General features: G+C 46.0%; 1 pseudogene; it reads right to left on the bottom strand.

Annotated features, from left to right (window-relative positions):
• The window catches only part of LOC118364470 (protein PTHB1-like), a 99,730-nt pseudogene that overhangs the window by 57,343 nt on the left and 21,489 nt on the right, over nt 1-20,898 (bottom strand).

Below are 20,898 nucleotides of genomic sequence, written 5' to 3'. Positions count from 1 at the left end.
CAGGAAAATTATGTGGATATATTGAAGCAACATCTCAAGACATCAGTCAGGAAGTTAAAGCTTGGTCGCAAATGGGTCTTCCAAATGGACAATGACCTCAAGGATACTTCCAAAGTTGTGGCAAAATGGCTTAAGGACAACAAAGTCAAGATATTGGAGTGGCCATCACAAAGCCCTGACCTCAACCCTACAGAAAATGTGTGGGCAGAACTGAAAAGGCATGGGCGAGCAAGGAGGCCTACAATCCTGACTCAGTTACACCAGCTCAGGAGGAATGGGCCAAAATTCACACAATATATTGTGGGAAGCTTGTGGAAGGCTACATGAAACGTTTGACCCAAGGTAAACAATTTAATGGCAATTCTACCAAATACTAATTGAGTGTATGTAAACCTCTGACCCACTGGGAATGTGATGAAATAAATAAAAGCTGAAATAAATTATTCTCTCTATTATTCTGACAATTCACATTCTTAAAATAATGTGGTGATCCTAACTGACCTAAAACAGGGAATTTTTACAAGGATTAAATGTCAGGAATTGTGAAAAACTGAGTTTAAATGTATTTGGCTAAGGTGTATGTAAACTTCCAACTCCAACAAAAATATAAACGCAACATGTAAAGTGTTGTTCCCATGTTTCATGAGCTGAAATAAAAGATTCCAGAAATGTTTCATACACACAAAAAGGTTATTTCTTTCAAATTATGTGCACAAATTTGTTTACATCCCTGTTCGTGAGCATTTCTCCTTTTTCAAAGATAATCTATCCACCTGACAGGTGTGGCATATTAAGAAGCTGATTAAACAGCATGATCATTACACAGGTGCACCTTGTGCTTGGGACAATAAAAGGCTACTCTAAAATTTGCAGTTTATTCACACAACACAATGCCAGAGATGTCTCAAGTTTTGAGGGAGCGTGCAATTGGCATGCTGATTGCACCAGAGCTTTTGCCAGAGAATTGAATGTACATTTCTCTACCATAAGCCACCTCCAACATTGATTTTAGAGAATTTGGCAGTATGTCCAACCGGCCTCACAACCCCAGAACACATGTATGGCGTTGTGTGGGCGAGTGGATTGCTGACGTCAACGTTGTGAACAAAGTGTCCCATGCAGGCATAAACTAAGGACAACAAATACAATTGCATTTTATTGATGGCAATTTGAATGCACAGAAATACCTTGACGAGATCCTGAGGTCCATTGTGAGGCCATTTTTTTTAAAGTATCTGTATTCCAAGTCCAAAATATTTTTTGTAACATTTTTTTTTTTTTTTTGGGGGGGGGGGGGATTTTACCCCCTTTTCTCCCCAATTTCATGGTATCCAATTGTTAGTAGTTACTTGTCACGCCTTGGTCATTGTATTTTGTGTTTTCGTTATATATTTGGTCAGGCCAGGGTGTGACATGGGTTTCTATATTGTATTTTCGTATTGGGGTTTGTAGTATTTGGGATTGCGGCTGAGTAGGGGTGTTGTATAGGCTTGGCTGCCTGAGGCGGTTCTCAATCAGAGTCAGGTGATTCTCGTTGTCTCTGATTGGGAACCATATTTAGGTAGCCGGGGTTTCACTGTGTATTTCGTGGGTGATTGTTCCTGTCTCTGTGTAGTTTCACCAGATAGGCTGTAATTTGGTTTCACGTTCCGTTTGTTGTTTTTGTATTTGTATAGTTATTTCATGTGTCACTTTTTTCATTAAAGTCATGAGTAACCACCACGCTGCATTTCGGTCCGACTCTCTTTCTACAAACGAAGAACGACGTTACAGAATCACCCACCACACTCGGACCGAGCAGCGTGTAAACAGGCAGTGACAGCTGGAGCAGCAAAAGGAGGATGAATTATTCGGAGAATGGACATGGGAAGACGTGTTGGATGGTAAAGGTTGTTACACTTGGGAGGAGATACTGGCCGGAAGAGATCGCTTCCCATGGGAACAGGTGGAGGCACTAAGGAGAGCAGAGGCAGCCGGAGATAGGAGCCGACAATACGAGGGAACACGGTTGGCAAGGAAGCCCGAAAAGCAGCCCCAAAAAATTATTGGGGGCGGGGGGGGCTTAAAGAGAGTATGGCTATGCCAGGTAGGAGACCTGCGCAAACTCGCTGTGCTTACCGGGTGGCGAGAGAGACCGGGCAGGCACCGTGTTATGCTATGGAGCGCATGGTGTTTCCAGTGCGGGTGCATAGCCCGGTGCGGCACATACCAGCCCTTCGTATTGGCCGGGCTAGAGTGGGCATCGAGCCAGGTAAGGTTGGGCAGGCTCGGTGCTCAAGAGCTCCAGTGCGCCTGCACGGTCCGGTCTATCCAGAGCCAACTCTCCTTGTTTATCGTGAGGAGCCAAGGAGGAGACCAGAACCAGAGCCGGTGTTAGAGGTGAGCGAAGCAGAGACTGTGAAGGAGTTAATGGGGAAAGTGGAGGAGAGAGTAATGAGGGAGTTGCTAGCATGGTGCTATAGGTACGATATTCGTCCGACGGAGCGTGTCGGGGATTTAATGGCACCTGGGTCAGCGCTCCATACTCGTCCTGAGGTGCGTGTTAGTCGGCTGGTGAAAAAAATGTGCCAGCCTCACGCACCAGGCCTCCTGTGTACCTACCTAGCCTTGCACGTCCTGTGCCAGTCCTGCTCTCAGGCTCTCCAGTACACCTTCACGGTCCAGTCCATCCTGTGCCACCTCCACACACCAGTCCTCCGGTAGCAGCTCCCCGCACCAGGCTTCCTGTGCGTGTCCTCGATCCTGTAGCACCAGTTCCAGCACCACGCACTAGGCCTTCAGTGCGCCTCGCCTGTTCAGCACAGCCAGAGCCTTCCTTCCCTCCTGCGCTGTCGGAGTCTCCCGCCTGTTCAGCGCTATCAGATCCTTTCTCCTCTCCTGCGCTGTCGGAGTCTCCCGCCTGTTCAGCGCTATCAGAGCCTTCCTCCTCTACAGCGCTGCCGGAGCCTCCTGCCTGTTCGGAGCAGCCTGAGCTGCCAGTCTGCAGGGAGCTGTCAGTCTGCAAGGTGCTGTCAGTCTGCATGAAGCAACCAGAGCTGTCAGTCTGCAAAGAGCTGTCAGTCTGCAAGGAGCTGTCAGTCTGCAAGGAGCTGTCAGTCTGCAAGGAGCTGCCAGTCTGCAGGGTGCTGTCAGCCTGCAAGGAGCAGTCAGAGCTGTCAGTCTGTATGAAGCAGCCAGAGCTGTCAGTCTGCATAAAGAAGCCAGAGCTGTCAGTCTGCAAAGAGCTGCCAGCCTGCAAGGAGCTGTCAGTCTGCAAGGAGCTGTCAGTCTGCAAGGAGCTGCCAGTCTGCAGGGTGCTGTCAGCCTGCATGGAGCAGTCAGAGCTGTCAGTCTGCAAGGAGCTGTCAGCCTGCATAGAGCAGCTAGATCCGCCAGTCAGTCATGATCTTCTAGATCTGCCAGTCAAGCAGATTCTTCCAGATCTGCCAGTCAACCAGTATAATAATAATAATAATAATAATATATGCCATTTAGCAGACGCTTTTATCCAAAGCGACTTACAGTCATGTGTGCATACATTCTACGTATGGGTGGTCCCGGGGATCGAACCCACTACCCTGGCGTTACAAGCGCCATGCTCTACCAACTGAGCTACAGAAGGACCGGTCTCTTCCAGATCTGCCAGTCAACCAGTCTCTTCCAGATCTGCCAGTCAACCAGTCTCTTCCAGATCTGCCAGTCGACCAGTCTCTTCCAGATCTGCCAGTCAACCAGTCTCTTCCAGATCTGCCAGTCAACCAGTCTCTTCCAGATCTGCCAGTCAACCAGAATCTTCCAGATCTGCTAGTCAACCAGAATCTTCCAGATCCGCCAGCCAGCCAGGATCTACCGGAGCCGGCTACCTACCTGAGCTTCATCTCAGTACTGGGCTTCTTCTCAGTACTGGGAGCTTCCCCTCTATTGTATTTTCGTATTGGGGTTTGTAGTATTTGGGATTGCGGCTGAGTAGGGGTGTTGTATAGGCTTGGTTGCCTGAGGCGGTTCTCAATCAGAGTCAGGTGATTCTCGTTGTCTCTGATTGGGAACCGTATTTAGGTAGCCGGGGTTTCACTGTGTATTTCGTGGGTGATTGTTCCTGTCTCTGTGTAGTTTCCCCAGATAGGCTGTAATTAGGTTTCACGTTCCGTTTGTTGTTTTTGTATTTGTATAGTTATTTCATGTGTCACTTTTTTCATTAAAGTCATGAGTAACCACCACGCTGCATTTCGGTCCGACTCTCTTTCTACAAACGAAGAACGACGTTACATTACTATCTTGTCTCATCGCTACAACTCCCGTACGGGCTCGGGAGAGACGAGGGTCGAAAGTCCTCCGAAACACAACCCAACCAAGCACTGCTTCTTAACACAGCGCACATCCAACCAGGAAGCCAGCCGCACCAATGTGTCGGAGGAAACACTGTTCACCTGGCGACCTGGTTAGCGTGCACTGCGCCCGGCCCGCCACAGGAGTCGCTAGTGCGCGATGAGACAAGGATATCCCTACCGGCCAAACCCTCCCTAACCCGGATGAGGCTAGGCCAATTGTGCGTCGCTCCACGGACCTCCCGGTCGCGGCCGGCTGCGACAGAGCCTGGGCGCGAACCAAGAGTCTCTGGTGGTACAGCTAGCAACACAATGCCAGATATAAAAGCCCTAAATCACTGCGCCACCCATATAAAATCGCCTACATATGAGCTTTTCTGATGATTTAAGAAAACTTTTTGATTAAATAGTGAAGACACACAAATGACTCAAGAGCCTGATGGTGAGTGTTAAAAAAAGAAAAAGACATCGAGTGCCTGGCGCACGTTGTCTCGCTCTCCTCACCACTGCAGCGAAAAGTGTGCTGTTATCACGCAGCAACATCTTTCCAGCCATTTCGTTTCAGACTTGTTTGACTGAAAAGTTCTGTTACCGAAATCCCTCATTTGTTTATAAAAAACATTCCCGATTCCCTTGTTTTGTATTCTTGACTTCAGAACGTTCCTGTGAATAAACCTTTTTGACTATTTAGCTGGGCCTCCGACTGTTTCATTCCACCAGGATCTTACACATTCTGGTTTGCAGACTGAGAGTAATATAATTAAATTGGGTGATGTACCTGGAGAACATAAATCTCTTATCAAGATGTGAGAACCTTCCAGAAGGACAACCATCTCAACAGCAATCCACCAATCAGGCCTTTATGGTAGAGTGGCCAGACGGAAGCCACTCCTCAATAAAAGGCACATGACAGCCCGCTTGGAATTTGTCAAAAGGCACTAAAGGACTCTCAGACCATGATGAAACCAAGATTGAACTCTTTGGCACGAATGCCAAGCGTCACATCTGGAGGAAACCTGGCACCATGCTTATGGTGAAGCATGGTGATGGCAACATCATGCTTTGGGGATGTTTTTCAGTGGCAGGGACTGAGAAACTAGTCAGGATCGAGGGAAAGATGAAAGGAGCAAAGTACAGTGAGGCCCTTGATGAAAACCTGCTCCAGAGTGCTCAGGACCTCAAACTGGGGCGAAGGTTCACCTTCCAACAGCACAACAACCCTAAGCACACAGCCAAGACAACGCAGGAGTGGCTTTGGGATAAGTCTCTGAATGTCCTTGACTGGCTCAGCTCAAGCCCGGACTTGAACCCGATTGAACATCTCTGGAGAGACCTGAAAATAGCTGAAAATAGCTGTGCAGTGACGCTCCCCATCCAACCTGACAGAGCTTGAGAGGATCTGCAGAGAAGAATGAGAGAAACTCCCTAAATACAGGTGTGCCAAGCTTGTAGCGTCATACCCAAGAAGACTCGAGGCTGTAATCGCTGTCAAAGGCGCTTCAAAAAATCTATCTTATTTATTTATTTCACAGCGGTCTAAGGCACTGCATCTCAGTGCTAGAGGCGTCACTACAGACCCTGGTTCGATTCCAGACTGTATCACAACTGGCAGTGATTGGGAGTCCCATAGGGCGGCGCACAATTGGCCCAGCATCGTCTGGGTTAGGCCGTTGTTGTAAATAAGAATTTGTTCTTAACTGGCTTGCCTAGTTAAATAAAAGGTGTCTTGTGCACCATTCAAAAAAGTATAATTGCGACTGCTCGACTAAAGAAATCTCGGTTGACCAACAGCCTATCGACCAAACAATCCACTAAATAGGATCAGCTCTACCAAAATGACACAATACATTATTTACCATTCATTTCTATTGGGTATAAAACACAACCAAAGCTAACTGCAAATCCATTTGTAGAATCACAATCTTGATTGCGTACTAGGAATATGGGATCAAATACATGTATGTTAAAGTTTCTAACTTTGGTTTTACTGGGCTATGACCCATACGTTTCTATCTTCTCTGCTCAGCTGTTCATCTCGTCTAGTCAGGTCAGGTCAGAGTAGATCCACCCAGAGGAGAGTGTATGGTATGAAACAGGAACACTATAGTCGGGGGGCCGAAGAGGAAAAAGCTGAAAGATTCTACAAGCAGTCGGAGGCCCTCAGAATTCTCAGACCCCCACAGTTGATTCCATCTGACCCCCACCCCACCACTACCCCCTGAACTCACCTAACCCTACACTCTATCAGAGGGTAAGAGAGAGAGAGAGAGAAAATAGGCAAAACTATCGTTAACGTTACTGAAACCAGGGGTTAAGGAGAGGACTGGTGTCTGTGGTCCGGTGACCGCCTGTTAGTTCTCCTCATGGGATCAGCAGTGGACTCATGGCTGTATGAATTATTAAAAAGCACACACATACACAGCATCATTTTTCATCACTGTTTGTGTTGTAAATAATTGTTGTAAATTGCAGTGTGATTATGGCCATTACGCTGCGATGACATTTAGTACTAGAGTCCACCACTCCCTTATCTGTTTTGATTGTCCAGCTGTAAGACATTGTAAAATAATTTCCTCTCAGGGATTTGGGTGGATTTCTCATGGTGAGAACCATGACAACTGGTGATCATCAATAATAACACGCTAATAATAACAAACCTGGCATATGGTCTTCATAGAGTGTGTGTGTACGCGAGTATGCCTGTGGGCGAGAGAGAGTAGAGCTCAGCGGAGTGAGTTTTTTAACCTTTAAGTCAGTTAAGAACAAATTCTTATTTTCAAGGAACAGTGGGTTAACTGCCTGTTCAGGGACAGAACGACATATTTGTACCTTGCCAGCTCAGGGGTTTGAACTTGCAACCTTCTGGTTACTAGTCCAACGCTCTAACCACTAGGCTACCCTGCCGCCCCAGAATGAAGGCTGTACGTATGTCCTATGTAGAATGTGATCTGTAAGGTTGCGTGGAGGATGAGTGTGTAACTGTGTGTGCTATGCAAATGTATGTGTTTGTTCTGGGAGGACCCAGAGAGAGGCTCATCTAGTTGGTGCTGACAGAAGGGCTCTTTAGAATGGAGCCAACAGAGCAGAGCTACAGAGAGACACACGGGGACACTCATCCATGGAACTCCATCTGAGTGCTTCCACCCCTCCCTTTCCATTTAGAGTCCCACTCTCCTGTTACCTTATCAGATCAGTGGAATCTGAGCACACACTGTGTGTTTAAGTGTATCGGCGTAAAATTACCATCAACTTTGGGGTCCATTTCAGATAAGTCAATTGAAGAGATGAGTGGGAATTCATGAATGGAAAAACTACTAACTTCTTCTTTTGTTAAATGTGGGGGTTGGCATTTGAATTTTATTTCCTCAATTGACAGAATAGAAATGATCCAGTCCTAGTAACCGTACACAACCACCTAATTCATGGCAACACCAAACACAGCAGCAGTGGGTGCCATGGTAATGAGTGGGGGTGTAATCACGGGAAGTTAGCGAGCCTGACAGCCACAGGGGAACAGGAGAGCTGGGCGGCCCACTTCAACGTCACATCCTGGTACACCAGCAGCATGTTGTTATGGTTACCGACCAGGGCGGTGCCTTTAGACACTGGGAAGAGAAGGAGGGGTCAGAGGTTAGATCCGTCACAGGAGACGCATGAAACTTAATGAAAAGTGCTTTATAAATACAGTCCTTCTATCCATCAGTCATCAATGGGATGTCGATTTACTCTGAGTTGCTTTGGCAGGCAAGAAGCCAGTCCATAAATGACGACAAACCTTAAATGAATATTTAACCATTTAGAAGGCAAAAAGATCTCAAAAGTCATTACAAATGAATTAAACAAGGCCTAGTTCTGGGGTGAGGATGTGTCTTTGAGGTAGAGGATTAATTTGTGAGAACACACATGGTTAAACCCCAGGTTGACCTGAAATGGTCTAGCATGAAAACGCCTTTTGGTTTGGCCACACGCACAGAAGCATTTAGAGTGACTGCCACCGCGGGAGATCTGAGAGGCACACGCAACACACGCCTAGCCAACCTCATTGGGATAGAGGGCAGGGGCGGGCAAGGCCAAAATGACAGACACAGTTTATTTATGACTCCCTCCATCCACTACATATAGCGCCATTTGTTTTTTCTCCTCTTTTGCTCCCTCTGGTTCGTTCTGTTCTTCCACTGTGGTCAGGGACTGTATTAATAGCAGCGTATCAGACAGACATGTGGCAATCGTTTCCCTGAACACACCTTACCCTGAGGTGTATCTGTGTGTGTGTACACTAATTATAAGTGATTATTATCAATGCTGGGGTTAAGTGGCTGTATTATCACTAGAGGGAAAAACAGAGGATGAGAGAGAGAAGAGAGATGAGAGAGAAGAGAGAGAAGAGAGAGAGGCAAAGAAACGAGGAAGAGAGAGAAAAGGAGAATGCGAGCCAAAAAAGGCAGCTGCATAGCGGAGGGCCAGAGGGGGAAACCTGTGAAATATTGAGAGTGGGCCGGTAAACTGCTAAAGTTCCAGCCAAAACAATGTGAAAGTCAGCAGCCCGGAAAGTTCCTCTCCCTCTCTCTGTATTGAAAACCAAACCGCAGCAGATTACAATAGCGGGAAGCCATTTGCCATACTATCCGGGTGGCTGCTGAAAACACAACCAGAGAAATCTATCGAGGACTGTGATCGATGTCACCTGGGATCCTGGCCTTTACAGAGGAAACAATGCAAATGGAATGGGAAGTGTGGTGTGTGTGTGTGCGCGTGTATACCAGAGGGAATGGTGCTCACAGGTCAAACACACCTCTATGAGGAATAGCAGGTGCCTCTGGTTTAAATTTTTTTTTTTAAATCTCTCTCTCAAACACTCTGCTTCCCATCTTCCTCGTCCATCCCTCTCTCATTGCTTTCCTCCCTCCTTTCTCTCACCTATTTCCCTCCTCTCTCCCTCCCTCCCCCTTTCTCTCCCGCTATCCTTCCCTTGCCATCCCCCTCTCCATGTATATACAGGTAACTGCCAAAATAAAGGAAACACTTGAGTAAAGGAGGGATACAAAGTATATTGAAAGCAGGCACTTCAACACAGGTGTGGTTCCTGAGTTAATTAAGAGATGAACATCCCATCATGCCTAGGGTCATGTATAAAAAAATGTACAGTTGCCCATTATTTTGGCTACCATGGCTAGAAGAGATCTAAGTGACTTTGAAAGAGGGGTCTTAAAGGAGCATAGGGGATTTAAAGGGTGTGTATGTGTATATCTCTCAGTCACCAGATCTCAACCCAACTGAACACTTATGGGCGATTCTGGCGCACCACTTGAGACTGCGTTTTCCATCACCATCAACAAAACACCAAATGATGGAATGTCTTGTGGAAGAATGGTGTCGCATCCCTCCAACAGATTTCCAGACACTTGTAGAATCTATACCAAGGTGCATTCAAGCGGTTCTGTTCGGCTCATGGTGGCCCCAACGCCCTACTAATACACTTATGTTAGTGTTTCCTTTATTTTGGCAGTTACCTGTAATTGAGCTCAGCTGGAGAGAGGTGTGTTGGCTGGAACCCATTAGTGGGCCCTGCGATAGTGGGATTAACATGGAACACGCAGACCCCTGATCCACAGGGCATTCCGCCAGTAGAACATGCTGTGTGTGTGCATGTGCGTGTGCTTATGCAGGTGACGGTGCTGTGTGTTGCATGTTCGAGGTGCTACATATGCTAAATATGGATCCGATTAGAGCGTGCCTTGCTCTGTGACATTTCCTACTTCCTCTGGTTGGAGTGGTATGTTGGGAGTCAGTCAGGACAGACAGATGCACTGTGTAGAGCTGTACTCCGGTCCCTCATTAAACCCAACCCAGGAGCCGAGACTCCCTATCAGATGAACCTGAGCTCACAGACAAACACTCATTCTGCTACCGACACGCACACTGGACAGGCATGGGGAACGTCTTATCACCACTAGACATATTTGTTAGATCAGTATCCACATGACAGACCTAAAACAAAGACTGGATAGAAGAGTCAGCAATAATATTCATCAATTATATGGAGGATGGATATCTGCTATGTCATACAATATGCCCTACAAATAATGTGTCTGATATCAAGCAATAAATAAGCTAATGATATCAAGCAGTAAAACAGTATGTTATGTGAGGAAGCAGCTAGGGCTGTACCATTACCTGAGGGACAGGGGAGGAAGCACAAGGGCTCTAGCATTACCTGAGGAGTAGGGGAGGAAGCAGCTGGTGTTGTACTCCAGTTTCTTCATGAAGAGGATATGTCTGTTGTTTTTGAGAAAGTATAGATTCCTCTCGCCGCAAACAAAGATGGAGGACGAGGACGGAGAGAATGAGGGGACACTGAGGTCCAAGGCCTGCTCCCCCAGGACCAGGGTCCAGTCAGCCTGAGGGGGAAACAGACACACAAACTTCTCTTCTCACCGTCAGTCTCTTCCCTGCAGTTTTGCTATGCTGCTCAGCATCCTGTCTGGTCTCTGCGTCCGTGGCCACCGCCAACATCTCATACCTGGGCTAGGAACACTTCACTTTAGATACACAATGTTCTCAGTGGTAACACTTCAGTTTAGACAAAGTGGTAACACTTCAGTTTAGACAAACACAATGTTCTCAGTGGTAACACTTCAGTTTAGACAAACACAATGTTCTCAGTGGTAACACTTCAGTTTAGACACACAATGTTCTCAGTGGTAACACTTCAGTTTAGACAAACACAATGTTCTCAGTGGTAACACTTCAGTTTAGACAAACACAATGTTCTCAGTGGTAACACTTCAGTTTAGACAAACACAATGTTCTCAGTGGTAACACTTCAGTTTAGACAAACACAATGTTCTCAGTGGTAACACTTCAGTTTAGACAAACACAATGTTCTCAGTGGTAACACTTCCGTTTAGACAAACACAATGTTCTCAGTGGTAACACTTCAGTTTAGACAAACACAATGTTCTTAGTGGTAACACTTCAGTTTAGACAAACACAATGTTCTCAGTGGTAACACTTCAGTTTAGACAAACACAATGTTCTCAGTGGTAACACTTCAGTTTGGACAAACACAATGTTCTCAGTGGTAACACTTCAGTTTAGACAAACACAATGTTCTCAGTGGTAACACTTCAGTTTAGACAAACACAATGTTCTCAGTGGTAACACTTCAGTTTAGACACACAATGTTCTCAGTGGTAACACTTCAGTTTAGACACACACAATGTTCTCAGTGGTAACACTTCAGTTTAGACAAACACAATGTTCTCAGTGGTAACACTTCAGTTTAGACAAACACAATGTTCTCAGTGGTAACACTTCAGTTTAGACACACAATGTTCTCAGTGGTAACACTTCAGTTTAGACAAACACAATGTTCTCAGTGGTAACACTTCAGTTTAGACAAACACAATGTTCTCAGTGGTTACACTTCATTTTAGACAAACACAATGTTCTCAGTGGTAACACTTCAGTTTAGACAAACACAATGTTCTCAGTGGTAACACTTCAGTTTAGACAAACACAATGTTCTCAGTGGTAACACTTCAGTTTAGACAAACACAATGTTCTCAGTGGTAACACTTCAGTTTAGACAAACACAATGTTCTCAGTGGTAACACTTCAGTTTAGACAAACACAATGTTCTCAGTGGTAACACTTCAGTTTAGACACACAATGTTCTCAGTGGTAACACTTCCGTTTAGACAAACACAATGTTCTCAGTGGTAACACTTCAGTTTAGACAAACACAATGTTCTCAGTAACACTTCAGTTTAGACAAACACAATGTTCTCAGTGGTAACACTTCAGTTTAGACAAACACAATGTTCTCAGTGGTAACACTTCAGTTTAGACAAACACAATGTTCTCAGTGGTAACACTTCAGTTTAGACAAACACAATGTTCTCAGTGGTAACACTTCAGTTTAGACAAACACAATGTTCTCAGTGGTAACACTTCAGTTTAGACACACAATGTTCTCAGTGGTAACACTTCAGAAACACTTCAGCTGGACCTTCTGTCAGAAGCCCCACTGTCATAACAGACATCCATCTGTGTTATGACAACTAAAGTTTCTGCCACAAACCATTATTCAGGTACGCTAGTTTGCTAGCATCATGCTTTAACGTTCTCAAACAATGGCTTTATTAATAGCAGTATCATGACACTGATCTGGAGTCAGTCTACAGTAGTCTAGCAGTATGGCATTAATACAATCTGATTTCCAGTAAAAAGCTGGAACTGGCTATAGTAGCTACAGACATCTCACACACGCTCAGTCACCTGACCCCTCGGGAGGGAGAAGGAAAAGCTGCTAAGAATCAGATAATTATGTGAAGGGGAATCAGAACCTGCTAAGCCATGATGTTTATGGAGCTGGAAATGACAGGAGACTATTTGCTCTGTCAGGGAGAAAGTATTTTTCTCTCTTGCTCTCTTGAGAAAAGAATAAAGGGATGAACATGTCCAAAGACAACAGCAAGCAGTGCCAATGGGAAGGTGGAGGAAGAGGAACCGGGACCTATTTTGCCGTTACTAGTTGCAGAGTGATTCAAATAGAGTACACTCCTGACAAATGCACATCGAATAAGTGCACTTTGGTTTGCATTCATACATTATTTTTGATAAGCTATAAAAAATCTGAAGGCCTCAATCCTAAATGGATGGGAGAGTTTGGCACCATCTAGCCAAGGCCTTTTAAGGGCAAAGTACTATGGTCAGGTATGTTGGTAAATGAGCTAGTGTGAATGAGACCTAACACATAGAATCACAAAGAGTGTGTGTGTGGCGAGTGCATGAGCGATGATAGAGTGCAAACCTTGAAGAAATGATTCACCAGCATGCACACTGGTTATAAATGGTGAGCACACACACATTCAGAGTTCCACAGCTCAGGCCAGCCCAGCGGAGCAGGGAGGGTGTGTGTGTGTGTGTGTGTGTGTGTGTGTGTGTGTGTGTGTGTGTGTGTGTGTGTGTGTGTGTGTGTGTGTGTGTGTGTGTTTACATGAGTATAAATATGTGCATAATATGCATGCACGGTTGTGTGTATGAAATGTATGATCATGTGTACACACATCCCACGAGCCTCACCTTTAACCAGTTCAACCCACACAAACCCAGTCAACCGCTTCAGGTTGGATAGAGTCTCTCCGTGTCTCAGACAGCCCAGAGAGACACAGGGTGAGTGTGTGTGTCACTCAGCAGCCAGCGTGGGACGTCTACAGCCAGAGGAAACAGCCCAGTCATTTATATGAAAGAGGATATCTACCCAATACTGCCCTGATACACAAACACAAAATCACATTCATTAACCCTCAAGCGGAGAGAAAATCAACATTACTGGCTAAACAAACCGAGGGAGTGGAACAGTTCCCTAGCTGACTGATATTATGCAGTACATGACACTCAGAGCAAGGCTGGCTATTTCTAACTAGCATGCAGGATTTTCATTACCAAAATGTAGTTCTCTTCGTATCTACAGTTTTCATAACTTTTGATTGTAGATTTGATCAGAAAGTGGGATTCTAGCCACAGAGACCAAGTCTAGACAACCAAGAGTTAACTGGGGACAGAGCACTTCATCCTGGGCAGAATTATTTTTATTAGAATTCATATATACAGTCTGAGAATTGAAGAGAGGGAGGAGGGGAAGGGGGAAACAGGGGGGGGGGTCAGCGTTTCCGCAGTGATATCTCGTCTGGGGAAGCTCTTGATAATCGGAGAAATCTTGGATAACAAACAGCTGGAAGGCCGGGTTTCACACACCGAAACACACACACTCTTCGGGCTTTCCCCAATTTCTGTCCGGTTTTAGCAGGAGCGTTAAAAAGGCAAAATCCCAGTGTGTGTTTGTAGAGGAAGGTAACTGTGATTATTGTGGAGGTGCGATGATCGGCCAAAGCAGAGGAAAATAAAGACAGGGCTTACATGGGGAGCTGTGGCGATCAATGAGTGGAAATTTCATTAGGATGTGAAAATGTTAACTTAGCACCGAGAATAACCAGACTCAGCTGTGGCAATAGGGCCCGATACACCCAATCTGCCATCTGCAGTATCCCCTATTTACACACACACACACACACACACACACACACACACACACACACACACACACACACACACACACACACACACACACACACACACACACACACACACACACAGATGGAGGCGCACACATGCAGAGACAAGCAAACACACACACAGAACACCCTCCCCTATTATTTAAAGATGGTGCAGTGGTTTGTGGCGTTCGGAGGACTAGAAAATGGCCTCCCGTCTGCTGCACCACAGATGTATTTAAAGATATAGTGCGGAGTAGCAGGCAGGCAGACAGCCTTCAGAGGCGAAGAGTACACTTCTTCACTCACTCACTTTTTCATTCATTTACTTTCCCCTGAGGAGGGTGTGTGTGTACGTGTGTGCGTGCTTTGCAGAACATGTGTGTGTTTTGCAGAGTATGTGTATGTTTTGCAGAGTGTGTGTATGTGTGTTTTTTTGCAGTGTGTGTACCTGTAGCTCTCCACCTGTCATGCTGAGGATACAGTGAGGAAGGTGTCAGTGCGGGAGCAGTAACACAGAGGACCAGGCAGGAGGAAGCCAGGGAGGAAACGGCCAAATGAGTAACTCTCCTGCTCAAAGAACATCAGCATGCCATCCATGGACTGGATACACAGAGAGTGGTGGTCTGAGGGGAGAGAATAAAAGACAAACGTTACATGAGCATTGAATAAAGGTTCATTCAACACATAGGTTTAGGACATTAACGCATGACAACCTGGTGGAATCATACTGGTATCACAGAAAAGTACACACAATGACAGAACATAGACCTGATTGCTGCCGGACTAAATCACTTGTAGAATGGTATACGTGCTGTGGAAAAATGTATGCAGCCTACAGTTCTGCTTGATTTGTTGGGGCGGCTCCGCTATGCTGTGGTGGTGGGTTAGCTGCTCTGCTATGTTGTAGTAGTGGGTTAGCTGCTCTGCTATGTTGAGTTGTAGTAGTGGGTTAGCTGCTCTGCTATGTTGTAGTAGTGGGTTAGCTGCTCTGCTATGTTTTAGTAGTGGGTTAGCTGCTCTGCTATGTTGTGGTGGGTTAGCTGCTCTGCTATGTTGTAGTGGTGTGTTACCTGCTCTGCTATGTTGTAGTAGTGGGTTAGCTGCTCTGCTATGTTGTAGTAGTGGGTTAACTGCTCTGCTAAGTTGTGTTGTAGTAGTGGGTTAGCTGCTCTGCTATGTTGTAGTAGTGGGTTAACTGCTCTGCTAAGTTGTGTCGTAGTAGTGGGTTAGCTGCTCTGCTATGTTGTAGTAGTGGGTTAACTGCTCTGCTAAGTTGTGTTGTAGTAGTGGGTTAGCTGCTCTGCTATGTTGTAGAAGTGGGTTATCTGCTCTGCTATGTTGTAGTAGTGGGTTAACTGCTCGGCTAAGTTGTGTTGTAGTAGTGGGTTAGCTGCTCTGCTATGTTGTAATAGTGGGTTAGCTGCTCTGCTATGTTGTGGTAGTGGGTTAGCTGCTCTGCTATGTTGTAGTAGTGGGTTTGCTGCTCTGCTATGTTGTAGTAGTGGGTTAACTGCTCTGCTAAGTTGTGTTGTAGTAGTGGGTTAGCTGCTCTGCTATGTTGTAGAAGTGGGTTATCTGCTCTGCTATGTTGTATTAGTGGGTTAACTGCTCGGCTAAGTTGTGTTGTAGTAGTGGGTTAGCTGCTCTGCTATGTTGTAATAGTGGGTTAGCTGCTCTGCTATGTTGTGGTGGTGGGTTAGCTGCTCTGCTATGTTGTAGTAGTGGGTTAGCTGCTCTGCTATGTTGTAGTAGTGGGTTTGCTGCTCTGCTATGTTGTAGTAGTGGGTTAACTGCTCTGCTAAGTTGTGTTGTAGTAGTGGGTTAGCTGCTCTGCTATGTCGTAGACGTGGGTTAGCTGCTCTGCTATGTTGTAGTAGTGGGTTAGCTGCTCTGCTATGTTGTAGTAGTGGGTTAGCTGCTCTGCTATGTTGTGGTGGTGGGTTAGCTGCTCTGCTATGTTGTAGCAGTGGGTTAGCTGTTCTGCTATGTTGTAGTAGTGGGTTAGCTGCTCTGCTATGTTGTGGTGGTGGGTTAGCTGCTCTGCTATGTTGTAGTAGTGGGTTAGCTGCTCTGCTATGTTGTAGTAGTGGGTTAGCTGCTCTGCTATGTTGTAGTAGTGGGTTAGCTGCTCTGCTATGTTGTAGTAGTGGGTTAGCTGCTCTGCTATGTTGTAGTAGTGGGTTAGCTGCTCTGCTGTGTTGTAGTAGTGGGTTTGCTGCTCTGCTATGTTGTAGTAGTGGATTAACTGCCCGGCTAAATTGTGTTGTAGTAGTGGGTTAGCTGCTCTGCTATGTTTTAGTAGTGGGTTAACTGCTCTGCTATGTTGTGTTGTAGTAGTGTGTTAGCTGCTCTGCTATGTTGTGGTGGTGGGTTAGCTGCTCTGCTATGTTGTAGTAGTGGGTTAGCTGCTCTGCTATGTTGTATTAGTGGGTTAGCTGCTCTGCTATGTTGTAGTAGTGTGTTAGCTGCTCTGCTATGTTGTAGTGGTGTGTTAGCTGCTCTGCTATGTTGTGGTGGTGGGTTAGCTGCTCTGCTATGTTGTAGTAGTGGGTTAACTGCTCTGCTATGTTGTAGAAGTGGGTTAGCTGCTCTGCTATGTTGTAGTAGTGGGTTAGCTGCTCTGCTATGTTGTGTTGTAGTAGTGGGTTAGCTGCTCTGCTATGCTGTGTTGTAGTAGTGGATTAGCTGCTCTGCTATGTTGTAGTAGTGGGTTAGCTGCTCTGCTATGTTGTAGTAGTGGGCCAGCTGCTCTGCTATGTTGTAGTAGTAGGTTAACTGCTCTGCTATGTTGTAGTGGTGTGTTAGCTGCTCTGCTATGTTGTAGTAGTGGGTTAGCTGCTCTGCTATGTTGTAGTAGTGGGTTAACTGCTCTGCTATGTTGTAGTAGTGGGTTAGCTGTTCTGCTATGTTGTAGTAGTGGGTTAGCTGCTCTGCTTTGTTGTGTTGTAGTAGTGGGTTAGCTGCTCTGCTATGTTGTAGTAGTGGGTTAGCTGCTCTGCTATGTTGTAGTTGTGTGTTCGCTGCTCTGCTATGTTGTAGTGGTGTGTTAGCTGCTCTGCTATGTTGTGGTGGTGGGTTAGCTGCTCTGCTATGTTGTAGTAGTGGGTTAGATGCTCTGCTATGTTGTAGTAGTGGGTTAGCTGCTCTGCTATGTTGTAGTAGTGGGTTAGCTGCTCTGCTATGTTGTGTTGAAGTAGTGGGTTAGCTGCTCTGCTATGTTGTGTTGTAGTGGTGGGGTAGCTGCTCTGCTATGTTGTGTTATAGTAGTGGGTTAGCTGCTCTGCTATGTTGTAGTAGTGGGTTAGCTGCTCTGCTATGTTGTGTTGTAGTGGTGGGTTAGCTGCTCTGCTATGTTGTGTTATAGTAGTGGGTTAGCTGCTCTGCTATGTTGTAGTAGTGGGTTAGCTGCTCTGCTATGTTGTGTTGTAGTGGTGGGTTAGCTGCTCTGCTATGTTGTGTTGTAGTGGTGGGTTAGCTGCTCTGCTATGTTGTGTTGTAGTGGTGGGTTAGCTGCTCTGCTCATTTGTCTCCTGCTGAATTTGATATGTCCATTAACACCTCTCGACCTGAGCAGGCCTGTTCACAGCAGCCTTACACAGCTTTAGGTCTGCGTTTGTGTGTGGAGTGCTTGGAATGGCCCACTGAGTTTTATGGCAGAGAAAATCTGAGATGGCTGAGTACACACACACACACACACACACAAAGAGCCATAATACAGAGTGGCTGTGAGAGCAGAGAACTATAATTAGGCCTCTACACACTATTAAAAATCACACACATCAACGAGGGGTCAGGGAGTACCACCTGCAGAGCAGATACACACATACACAATAATAAACACGTGTGGGTGTGTGCTTCACCAGCTATTCTGGTCATCCCCCTTTGGTGAACTGGGCTCAGGGTGGGAGGTCAGTAAAACACCCAAGGACAAGGCCACTCACACAATTACCTCGCCCTGTGTGTGTGAGTGTATCACACGTATGGTGTGTGTGCATGTATGTGTGTGTCTTCTCTCACGCTTGTGAGTTTGTCTACGCCCATACTAAATATATTAAAAAACGCTCTTCTAGCTCTTTTAAACATTATTCCAGCACGTCTACCCTTAGCAGAGACATACAGAGGAAACCAGCCCTACTAATAGCATTAATAGAACATGCTGTTACACAGGTTGAGCCCAAGGACAAAGCACAGAGGCTGGCAGGACAGAGCAGAGCAGTGCAGTGGTTCTTTGGGCCTGGGTTCTGGGTGGAGTGTGGGCCAGGTGCTGCTTAGAATGGCCTACGCTGTTTGTGAGTGTGTGTGGCCCGATTCTGACCCAAACCCAGCCTAGCCATTAGGGCGGTATTACTACAACACCGCTATTACAGCGCCTACAGTCATTCCATGGTCAGAAACTATTATGGGTGCTCACATTTAGAGCAAGCTCCTACACACACTCATTTCAGATGAATACACTCACTCAGATGACAAGTGTGTACGGTGGTGTGTAGGAGCCGATTCCACAGGCTGTGCTGCTCCCTGGTGGTGGTGTGTGGTAGTGTAACCCTGGAGCAGGATCCTCTTATTTATAGGAACCTCATTGTAATCCACTCTCTCTCTCTCCCTACACTAACAGGAGAGGGACACGACTATACTGAGAGTGTGTGTGAGAGAGAGAGAGAGAGACTCAGAGAGTAAGAAAGAGAAGGAGAGAAATGGAAAGGGAGGACAATAATGCTGCTGCTACCGTCTCTTATGACCGAAAAGAGCCTCAGGACATCAGAACTGGGATAACTCACTTCAAATTTTTCTTCAATAAGTCGGACGTGAGGGAAATGCTACAGACAACCGACCAGGTCTAGATCCCTGTGATTCGCTGGAAAAGGAAACGTGGGATTCGCGGAAAGAGATCAGGATGCCTTGTGAGGATCAGGTGAAGAGTGGCTAATCTGCCCTTTCCTTCCGTTCTTCTAGCTAACGTTCAATCGCTGGAAAATAAATGGGACGAACTGAAAGCACGTATATCCTAACGGGACATTAAAAACTGTAATATCTTATGTTTTACCGAGTCGTGGCTAAACGACGACATTAAGATCATACAAGCTTGCGGGTTATACACTCCATCGGCAGGACAGCAGCCTCTGGTAAGACACGGGGCGAGGGCCTATGCATATTTGTAAACAATAGCTGGGGCACGATATCTAAGGAAGTCTCAGGGTTTTGCTCGCCTGAGGTAGAGTATCTCATGATAAGCTGTAGACCACACAATCTGTATTTTTCGTACATACCACCACAGACCAAGGCTGGCACTAAAACCGCACTCAATGAGCTGTATTCCGCCATAAGCAAACAGGAAAACACTCATCCCGAGGCAGCACTCCTAGTGGCCGGGGACTTTAATGCAGGGAAACTTAAATTAGTTTTATCTAATTTCTATCAGCATGTTAAATGCACAACCAGAGGGAAGAAAATCTAGATAACCTTCAATCAACACACAGAGACTCGTACAAAGCTCTCCCTCGGCCTCCATCTTACCATAACTCTATCCTCTTGATTCCTGTTAGCAAGCAAAAAATTAAAGCAGGAAGCACCAGTGACCACTATATGAAAGTGGTCAGATGAAGCAGATGCTAAACTACAGGACTGTTTTGCTAGCACAAACCAGAAAATGTTCCCGGGATTCTTCCGATGGCATTGAGGAGTACACCACATCAGTCACTGGCTTTATCAATAAGTGCATCGAGGATGTCATCCCCACAGTGACTGTACCTACATACCCCAAACCAGAAGATTGCAGGCAACATCCACACTGAGCTAAAGGGTAGAGCTGCTGCTTTCAAGGAGCGGGAATCTAACCCGGAAGCTTATAAGAAATCCTTGTCCTCCGATGAACAATCAAACAGGCAAAGCGTCAATACAGGACTAAGATTGAATTGTACTACACCGGCTACGACGCTCGTCGGATATGGCAGGGCTTGCAAACTATTATAGAGTACAAAGGGAAGCACAGCCGAGAGCTGCCCAGTGACACGAGTCTACCATACAAGATAAATAACTTCTATGCTCGCTTACATTTAACATTACATTTAAGTCATTTAGCAGACGCTCTTATCCAGAGCGACTTACAAATTGGTGCATTCACCTTATGACATCCAGTGGAACAGTCACTTTACAATAGTGCATCTAAATCTTAAAGGGGGGTGAGAAGGATTAATTATCCTATCCTAGGTATTCCTTAAAGAGGTGGGGTTTCAGGTGTCTCCGGAAGGTGGCTTCAAGGCAAGTAACACTGAAACATGCATGAGAGCATCAACTGTTCCAGACGACTGTGTGATCATCCTCTCCGCAGCCGATGTGAATAAGACCTTTAAACAGGTCAACATTCACACGGCCGCTGGGCCAGGCGGATTACCAGGACGTGTACTCCGAGCATGCACTGACCAACTGGCAAGTGTCTTCACTGACTATTTCAACCTCTCCCTGTCTGAGTGTGTAATACCAACATGTTTCAAGCAGACCACCATAGTCCCTGTGCCCAAAAACACTAAGGTAAC

Source organism: Oncorhynchus keta, chromosome 31, assembly GCF_023373465.1.
Source record: "Oncorhynchus keta strain PuntledgeMale-10-30-2019 chromosome 31, Oket_V2, whole genome shotgun sequence".
In the NCBI taxonomy this organism is placed as follows: domain Eukaryota; kingdom Metazoa; phylum Chordata; class Actinopteri; order Salmoniformes; family Salmonidae; genus Oncorhynchus; species Oncorhynchus keta.
The sequence above is the reverse complement of the archived record's forward strand: the minus strand, read 5'-3'. Positions and strand labels throughout refer to the sequence as shown.